General features: G+C 43.7%; 1 pseudogene; it reads right to left on the bottom strand.

The window, feature by feature from the left end:
* Nucleotides 1–1,341: 1,341 nt before the first annotated feature.
* Nucleotides 1,342–6,863, bottom strand: LOC136455952 (coatomer subunit beta-2-like; annotated as a pseudogene).
* Nucleotides 6,864–10,309: the final 3,446 nt, after the last annotated feature.

Raw genomic sequence — 10,309 nt, 5'->3', positions numbered from 1 at the left:
TATGTTCCAAATATTTCATCTGTTGCAGATTAATTTTGCAAGTGTTTTATCTGGACGTTGCAAAAGTAGATGATGCTGCATATACATGCATGTTTTTCAAGCCTATGTTTCAAGTGTTTTTAGGTGTTTCGTACGTATGTTTGCAAGTGTTTTATTTGAATGTTGCATATGTTTGCAATGTTTTTGAAATATTTTAGGTGTTTTCGCAAGTGTTTCATACGCTTATTTCAAGTGTTTCATCTGTCTTCTTTTGTATGTTGCAACTATTACATTTGGATAATTCAAAAGTAGATTGTGTGTTGCACATGGTATGCACGTGAGAAGCGGTCAGCGACACGGGCGACGTCCGAGACGGCGTGGGCGACATCCTGGGCGGTGTGGAACCACTACTGGTGCACTCCCTCGTGAGCCTAGCACGCTAGACACTCGTTCGCTCTCTTTTTGGGCAGCATCTTGACGCTAGCATCCGAATCGAACTTCCGGGTGCTAGGTAGCCCGATCTTTTTATGGTCATGGACTTAGAAGGGGTCTGACATATGGGTCAGAACTCTCTACACAAGTATCTTTAAAATACATTTGTTTTATGGGTGGCCTACTAAAAATTTTCTTTTGGGTCCCTTATCACCTGCACACGATGATCCCAAATTGCAAATTCTACTTCAGTCTATTATTATCGCCTAAGTGTTAACCATAGTGTAACAATAGATATATATTAAAGCATTCAAAGTTTCTCTGGAAGAACTTAAATCACGTGTTTTAGACTTCATTTTTGACTATTCAAAACTATTAGCAGTACCAGTGGTGATGCTTTAAGTTTTTAATTTCCTTGTTAAATTAAGTGGATCATATTAAGTCTTATTAATAGTTGCTTAATTAGTTTAAAGACTAATATGAAGGATTTAATAGTCCTACTTGCAATTTTTACCTATCCAGTGAGCCCTAAGCAACACAAAGCAACCTAACACAACCGCCGACGCAGGCAAATCTATATGTACAGAACATGAGCTCAAATTGATCTCTAAAAAAAATAAGGTGACACACCACCCTCCGAGCTTCTGTTTCAAGACCACAAAATTTAAATAAAAGCAAATATAACATCGAAACAAGGGGGATTCATAATAGTACATGATCACAATTGATCTACCTGTCGAGAATCAACATAACTTCACAAACTATTTCTACATTGGTCATTTTATCAGGAAAGGAAGTTGGAACAGCAACGTTACTACAGCAACATGGATCTTCGACCGAGAACTTCATGCTCAGGGATCTAACGCCGTGACTTCCTCATAACTGTCCTCTTATCTCTTTCTTTGATCCTTTGTACAAAAAGCATTATACTCAGTTCAATGCCCCGCACTGGTATCTCCGGCACGTGGAGTTTCCTAAAACAGAAAAATGATGATACACTGTGACACTTGTCACAGTTAACTGCCACCCTTCTGCTTGAGGGTAATCTTGTCCCCTAAGCTGAGCGCAATTCCCCTGGTCTTGCTCCTTATTCGGATGTAACCCACTGAGCTTGCCATCATGTTGCTTCTCCAATGCTGATGTTCACCAAGCATCCTCCCCAAACACACTCTTTGCATAAAGATTAGCAGCAAGGAAACCACATTCTCCGTCTAGTGCAGACCCTGATGTCAAGCAAAGGGTTAGAAGTTCAGAGAACATGCAAATATTTTTGGCAGAAATTCACCCAATTCACCATGTCAAACACATCCGCTCAAAGCTAAAAGACAAAACTTCAACAAATTTCAGCTAAATAAATTAATTCATCATCTAATTGCACAAAAACATAAAGTCCATCTCTTGCTATTTGGACAAATAAACTATCCTTGCATGGGAGCGAAGCCTGACCACTTGCATGCTATTAAGTGAAAAAGGTGGTATTGCCTCCAACTTGAGAAAGGTTTGTTTGGGAGTTTAATCTCTCCAAGGTCAGATGATTTTATTTGTACTAAGTCTACAAACAAAAAAAACCTTGGCATTTGCAGCTAGAAGTTAGATCGATAATAGATTAGCCTGCCAATTTCAGCACAGTAATTGAAGAATCTAACCTCTGAATATTTTCATATGCGCCATGCATGAGAGTTAACTAGTCATATTCAAGATTATGGGCTTAAAAATGAAACAGTTTTACATGCCTAAGATAATATACATAAAATTAAAGATATAGTTAATCCATCCGCAGGTCAACATGAACGACAGTTTCTGAACGACTTACGGTGGTGTCAGACACTTCTGTTTGTTGACTTGATAATGTGATCAAGAATTCCTTCTCATCCTGAATCACAGTATTCACTCGCAACCTGATACGAGAAACAACAAATCTTAGCAAAAGAAGTCAAACCAGATCACAAAGAAGGTTTTTCCCAGACATAACCATACAGGAGCATGGCAGAAAAAATTAATAGAATTCCAGATTCACCAGAGCAGGTCAGCTAAGGGCGTGTTTAGTTTCCGAAAATTTTTGGCTTTTGGCTACTGTAGCACCTCTCGTTTGTATTTGGCAAAAATTGGTCCAATTATGGACTATTTAGGCTTAAAGATTCGTCTCACGATTTCATCGACTAACTGTGTACTTAGTTTTTTTTTTCGTGTACAATTTAGTACTCCATACATGTGCCGCAAGATTCGATGTGACGGTTACTATGCAAAAATTTTTGACTTTTGGGTGGAACTAAACGGGGCCTAACAATACACAAGCAACTGAAAAGTAAATCAATTACAACACTGTGCAACAAAAATATGGAGCACCCATCCGATGCGTCACAGGTCTTCCAAAGAAAATTTGGTAAAAACAGAAAAGGTTTCGAACTAAAACATCTTTTTTTTTCCTCATCCATTTGCACAAAGAAAGTAATGTCGTATCCGTTTTGCATGAAAAATGACTAGAGAAATCAACACTGAAAGAATTTTAGTATTATATCCACAATTGCTGACATGTTCTCCAAGAGCCCTACATGTGCTTGAGTATTTGCGTTCATGAAATTTTACTTAGTTAAATGTTAAATAGGAATTTTCATGTTTTCTAAAAGACCGTTAAATGAAGTAGCTTTTGTTATATCCCGCCATAGCTTTTAATAGTTCTTGGATTGGAGAAGGCCGCTGCTAGGAGATTACAGTTTAAGAAGAGATAACATCTCGGCATCTTGACAAAACAAAGATTTCACACAACTGTAATGTACAGAGAAGATTGTTACCTTATTTTCCCATTCAAATTCTGCCCACATGTTCCGGAAAGTAACATCAGCACACATAGCAGGTGAGATGTAATCCATGATGTCGATGTGAATATCATTTAGGACAACCACTGATCGTTCCATCACATTTGAAGTCTCATAAACTATGTTGCCAAATATAACTCCAGTCTCTGTTGATGAACCTTGATATTAGCACGGATCTGTTTGCTAGACTCTCAGGAGCCAAGGTGTAGTTCTGAGGGCGATCAACAAGTTTCAGGTCTCCCATTGTAGCCAATTCCAAGCACAAGTTCTGAAGTGTCTCCTTTGTACGGTTAATGACAGTAACATCAAGTACAATGTCATAATGGTGTACTGTTACAAATGCTTCAGCATACACAGGATCACTGAAACCAGTCAACTGAAGAATGCGGTTGAGCTTGTTTGCATCATCTGCATCCTTAGTAAACCCACCAGTTGCAGCCTTCAAATCATCATGCACCTCATCTTCCAACTCAAGCTGGCTCATGCCTATGACAACAAAATAGCATGCTTTAATAACTGAAGGTGCAAATGTGAAGGCCACACTAAAAGTGGCAAGGTATCAACCAAGACAATACACAACAACAGACTTATGACATGCATCGCCATATTAAACATTAAGAGCAGACCTTAGTCACACCACACATGAACAATTTGTGGTCAACTTGTGTGTCTACCTTAACATGCAATTTATCTATCATCACTGGCACACAACTGTTCAAAAATTATTTGGCTTTATCTCCACCAAAGAAGACGTGATTTTCCTTCTCCCGGACAAAAGTTTACTAGCTTATTACCTCTTGAAGGATCAACATGACTTGAAGTATGGACTAGAAGTTTAAATCAAACAGAACACGAATTCAATGGAACTACAGCAGGAAGTTCGGGCATACATATGTTGACCGTGCAAACATTGCACACCATAAAATCACAAGAGCATGAAAAAGGCTTGCTCGTGACTGTTTACAGAACAAATTATTGCATGAGACGACAATGCAAGCAAAGAGAGATAAATGTGTGTCGGCTGTGACAAATTATTGCTCCAGAGGGGTGGGGGGATTTCATACAAGTTATTGTTTATAAATTATAAGTTGACGTACTCTTAAAGACTGCCAAATAGAAATGTTAAAAACTTAAAATAGGTTGTAAGACAAATAGACAATGTAGGAACACAAACTGCAGATGGCAGATGCATCACTCTAGTGTCATATCCTTCTAAACTTTTTTACTTGTAAAGTGAATGAAAAAGAGTTCATCACTCTTGGATGCAGCATAGAGTAGCATTTTATATTCTAGATAATAAGAATTTATCTCTGACCACATCAACAAATTGGAAACAGCATTAAGCCAATCATCATTTTAATGCACTAATGAGACAATATTATCTAAACTAATATCGGTTCAGCAAAGAAAATATTGGCATTTCTATAAGTGAAAATGCAACAAGAGAGCTATTTTTCTTACCTTCCTGCTCTTGAGGTGGTAAAAATCAATAAGATCATCTGGCTGGGCATGAGAGATCTGTGCCTTTGCCTTCATCTCCTCTGTCTCCCTGAACTGCTTCTCTGCAAGCATTTTCGCAAAGCTCTGGCATGACTGCAACCAAATCTTCCTGACATCATCACCAGTATTGCAAAGCAATCTCACACACAGCACAATCCTATCATATGAATCATTATCAATCGGGTGGGGAAGGTAAGAAGACTGGCCCAGCTGCAGAATCGATGTCATGATCAGCAATGCTCCAGTGCAAGCCTTGTTTGATTCAACCTTAGATGGCTGCACTTCTTCCAGCCTCAACACAATCTTGGTCAGGGTACATGCACAACAGCAGCCAGGAAGAAATCACCTGACAGAATGAGTGATCTGAGGTTCAGGGTTGAAGCTAGTGACCCAGGAGCAACTGATGGAGTCAAAATGGCCTCGGTAGCAGCACTTTGTGTGGCATAGGTGCCATCTGCAAGAACAAACAGGCGGCCTGGAAGATACAGTGACAGAGTTCACCACCGCCTGGGCTGGCTTGGCGGAATCAGTAGCCTCCCTTCATCAGAGACAGTGTAGAATGGTAGATCCCCAAGACATTGTTTAATGGTAGCAATGGCGCTTTCAACCTCTGATAGAGAGAGGGAGTACTCTCCAAGGATCCAAAGAGCACATGAGCAGACCCGGGATGCCCGAATCTGATAGAATGTATCAATCAGCCTCTGGATCATGGAAACACGCAGCTTCGGATTGGTTTCAATGATCTCACGTACAAACAGCACAACATCAACAGCTGCAGCAACATTGGTGTCAACCAAGAAAGTCCATGAGGAGGTGCACTACAGACCCAGCCACCTCTGGGTACTCAAACAGCGCAGGCATGAATGGCCTGCACCAGCATCTGGCGGTACTCGCCACCCTTCTCGAGGTCTCCAGCCTGTGTCTTGACCACCTCCTTCTTCAGATAAAGCACCACCTCCTCGACGTTACGCGGGGTGAGCAGATCAAGCACTAAATCAAGAACCTTTCTCTTGACATCTAAGTTGGGGGCTGGCCAGTGCACGAAGCACGTCCATCACCACCCCCACCATGACATCCCGGTGCGAGGTGCGCAGCTCGTTGAGGCGATCAAGTAGAATGAGCTTCACATTGTTGTCACTCTGTGACGAGAGCAACTGGCAGTAGGTGTTGCAGCGGCTCGCACGCCGTGGGCGCCGAATAGAGTGACACCAGGGCGCCAGCACATTCATAAACAACCGCCGTGCTGGGTGTGGAGAGCAGCGAGGTAATGATGGTGATATACCTTCCCTTGTTGGCGCGGCTTTCTGGGATCGGCAGGCCTTGCGGATGAGATCCACAACGGCCATGTGCAGCAGATCGGGCCACTCAGCGACTCGGTCGGCGTTGGAGAGCAGGTAGGTGACGGCGCGGTCCTGTGCGCAGGCACAGAGCATGAGGAATGCGTTCCTCCGAGCGGACGCGTCCTGCTCAGACGCGAGGAACCGCTCGACGAGCTCCGGCGCGTCGGGGATGAGCTGGTCACCATGCGGGAGGCGGTAGATCGCGGAAACCGCGGAGACGGCGTGTCTCTGATGAAGTGGTGCCTGTTCTCGAGGTTCGCGAGCACGGACGGGACGAGCGGCTCGAGCACCTCGGGCTCGGAGAGCCTGCAGAGGAACCGCAGCGTGACGCCGCGGATGTACTCGTTGGGGCTCTGGAGGTTGTTGCGGAGGTTCTGGCAGATGAGGTCATCTCCGGCAGGGCGCGGCCGGCCGGATCCCGGCGGTCAATGATCTCGAGGTAGAGGAGGAGCAGCTTCTGGCACGGTGGTGGTCCTCGGAGGGGAGCACGTAGCGGACGATGGTGATGAAGAGCTGCGGTAGGGTCTCGCCGTTGAGGAGGAGCGAGATGGCGCGGCGCATGGCGTCGGCTTTGGCGGGACCATCGCCGCCCTCCAGATCCGCCTTGATCTCGTTCGCCATCGCGGCCGAGCCCTTGTCGAAGTGGACCAGGAGAGAGCATGGCTTCTCCATGGCGGCCGCGGCGGATCTGCGGCGGGAGGAGGAGGCGGTGGCTGGATCTGCCGCAGGCGGCGGCGGATCGGGATCTGGGAGGGATGGGAGCGAGGGGAGGGAGGAGAGAGAGTGAACGGTGAGATGTGGGGTCTTCTCTTTCCATTGGTTTTAAGGTTCGGACGTTTGGTGCGCCTTGTTCGTTCGTTCGTTGGGAAAGTGGCTGCTGATCTTGGGCCATCTGGGCGCGAAGTGGGTGGTGCTTCTCGGCTCAGCTTACATGGACAACTGGCCCAAGTATTACGTTCCGCAAAGGGCCCATCTCAATTCGCACAGCTAGAAGACTGTTCACGATCCACTCAAAAAAAAAAAAAACTGCTCACGAATATAGTTCTCAGCTTTCTTTTTCTTTCTCATCTCATGTGTGACTATTTGTATATTTTCATAATCTCAAAAGGTTTTTAAAAATGAGCAGTCAATTGAACTTTTGTTTTTTATTTTTATAACTCCAAAAATGGGACTAGGCGAGGGGGTGCAGATAATAAGGAACCAAAACGTTGAGCCTTTAGATAGAGCTAGTAGCTTCCATGAAAACGCAATTTTGAACTTTCTTGAACTGCATTTGAAGAATGCTGAATTCATTCATGCCTTTCTTGATTTTGAAAACTTTGTATTAGGGTATTACAAATATACGATTGTTTTAGGTAGAATGGATAGAGTTTGGGTTGTTTCTATACAATCCCAACTTGTATTGTGCGAAAAAAATATGTTGTGGTCCGATATAAATATTTATGTTTTATATTTTTCATAAGTATTTTAACAAATTATTGGTAGAAGACCCCCTTTCCCCTCCCTCCTCCGCACCCAAACACAAATAAGAGTTTATAATCTAAGAATTTGTTTGATTCTTCGCATATGCTTTGATTAGGTTAGATGTAATTGAGAATATTAACATTTTCCATTAGTGTGTTTGGATAGTAACAAAGGTAATCCTGGCTGATAATTAACAAAGAAAACGACATGCTTTGAACAAGTGCAAGACAAATAATATGACAAAAACATCCATATGAGCCTTTATAGGATACATCGTCAAGCTTTTTTAGGTAAATCCAAAACTAGTTCCATGTGTAAGATGTTACATGGAAAAATGAAGCAACACAAATTTGTGATAAGCTCAATGAATATGTGTTGGAGCTTCAAATTATTCGCAAATTTAAAAGTTGAATGAAACAATCTAGCACAATGCTAATTTGAAATGATCCTCACCAAATGCTTGTGGGGTTCATAGGTGAAAATTTGATGATGAAAAACAATACTAACATGAGTGCAAGAATGTGACCATGAAAATGGAGCAATGGCCAATAACATACATGTATCACAAGCAAAACAGACTCGAAAGTAAACATATAAATTAATCATTCACAATAACCTTCCATACACAACATTCCTAAGAGACATGGATATGGATGTCGAAAAATGTCTAAACTAGTGCATCATAGAAACTAAATCATATCAAATTGCAAGCATGAGTGCAAGTTAACAGTATTTTGGCTACATAAAGATCTTGTGTATCTTGTTAACATTGCCTAAAATCAAACCACCACATTTCTCATCAATCTATTGCTGGGGAAACCTGAAAGGATTTAGAGGAGACGGACGAACAAACATGCCTTATAGATCCAATCCATATTGATCCAAATAGGTCATCTTCTCTCTGAGCCTTGTCGAGCTTCCTTCCACTGTCGATAAAATATCGTTGGCAGTCCTCCGAGGTGTATCCCATGAAGGTAGATTGATCGGCAGAGATGCGTGTAATTGAGAACAAGAAGGCACACAGAGACACACTGAGTTAGACAGGTTCGGCCGTCAGTATGATGTAATACTCTACTCCTATGGTCTGTTGGATTGTATTGGCTATCGTATGATATTGTGTGTGTTTGGAGGGGGTCTCTACCCGCCTTATATAGTCCGAGGGGCAGGGTTATAAGTCGGTTAGATCTAGGAGATAACCAAAAGTAATAACAGATTACAGGAATCATGGGATCATACGTATTCTAACAGATCTCGTAGTTATCTTCAGGATATCTTCCTAGTGTCTTGCAGGAGGTGCCGAGCAGCATCATGCCCCGCAAGCTTCGTCTTATGGGCTGAGCCACCTTAGGGGGCATAGCTCATGTGGTTCTGCCAGTAGGTATCTAGGGTCGTATCCCCCACAGCTAGTCCCCGAGCACCTTGTATTCTGTTGTGCAACGTCGTCTTGAACTTGTCTAAGTAGGTGTGAATAAAGCCTGAGCAGCCAAACTTATGGTCCGACCACCGTGATGAGTTGTCGAGCAGTTGTGAGCCATCGCCGAGCAGCGTAAACCATCACCGAGTAGCATGAACCTGTTGCCAAGCAGTGTGAGCCATCACCGAGCGGTGTGAATCGTCGTTGAGCAGTGTGAACCATCGTCGAGCAGTGTGACCCAAGTTCGGCTTGCCATAAGGATGTAAGGAGCTCAAGTTCAAAATCTGAAAATTATTCGACTTAGGAGAAGTGTAGCCACTTAGACTCCGTCAATAAGGAGGGTAAATCAAGAAATAAGCACTACATTCATCACTAGGTGAAGTGTAGCCACTTAGTCCCTGAGCCTGTTGGAAGATGAAGATGAATCTTGTAGCAGGGTCAAAGAAAAGAAGTCTGAAAGCTTATCGACGTCATCTGACATGCGCGTCTCAAGACCCTCAGACATGTTGCCCAAGATCAGCACCCTAATTCGAACAGCATGGAGCAACTTGATAGCACACCGATGAGACAGTAGCAAGATCCAACCACCAAGGGAGTCTTCGGCATAGAGGGCGATGTCCGAGCACTGAGGAGTCCCTCGGCGTAGCTGGCGATGTCTGAGTCAGCAAGGAGTCCTCGGCATAGCTGGCGATGTCCGAACACCGAGGAGCCCCCAGTGTAGCTGGCGATGTCCGAGCACCGAGGAGTCCCCGGTGTAGCAGGTGATGTCCGAGCACCGATGAGTCCTTAGCGTAGCTAGCGATGATGAAGCACGAGCGACGAACAATCCGGTCAACTAGTCGACGATGAAGTGAGCATTGAGTAGAAGCGACTGATGAACAGTCCGATCAACTGGTCGATGACGAAGTCCATGAACCTAGCGATTCGACTAGTTGATCGATGGAGAAGTCCAAGCACCAGGTGGTCCGATCACCTGGACGATGATCCTGTAATACAAATATGTAGAACGGGTAGTACATGATGTAAGAATATATGAACTCTAGAGAAGAATCAGCAATGGTGATGAAATAGCGAATGCAACTCGGCGATTAGTTAGTGTGAACACTTAGTGTTATTATGAAGATGTATTTATATTTAATACAAACCGCCCGACCAGTTAGTGTGTAGATGAGTCTCCAGCCCTAGCTAGCTTGTTAACCATAACGCGGAGCCCGTGTACGTGTAGGAAGAACAAAGCGTCGTTAAGGAACCGCTAGTCGACCACCCATAACATAGAGGGTAGACGCCCGTGCACGTGTAGGGAGGAGCCAGAGATAGGGCCATCTCTGGGGACATCCAAGCATCAACATGACTATTCGGGGGTT

Source organism: Miscanthus floridulus, chromosome 6, assembly GCF_019320115.1.
Source record: "Miscanthus floridulus cultivar M001 chromosome 6, ASM1932011v1, whole genome shotgun sequence".
Classification (NCBI taxonomy): Eukaryota; Viridiplantae; Streptophyta; class Magnoliopsida; order Poales; family Poaceae; genus Miscanthus; species Miscanthus floridulus.
The sequence above is the reverse complement of the archived record's forward strand: the minus strand, read 5'-3'. Positions and strand labels throughout refer to the sequence as shown.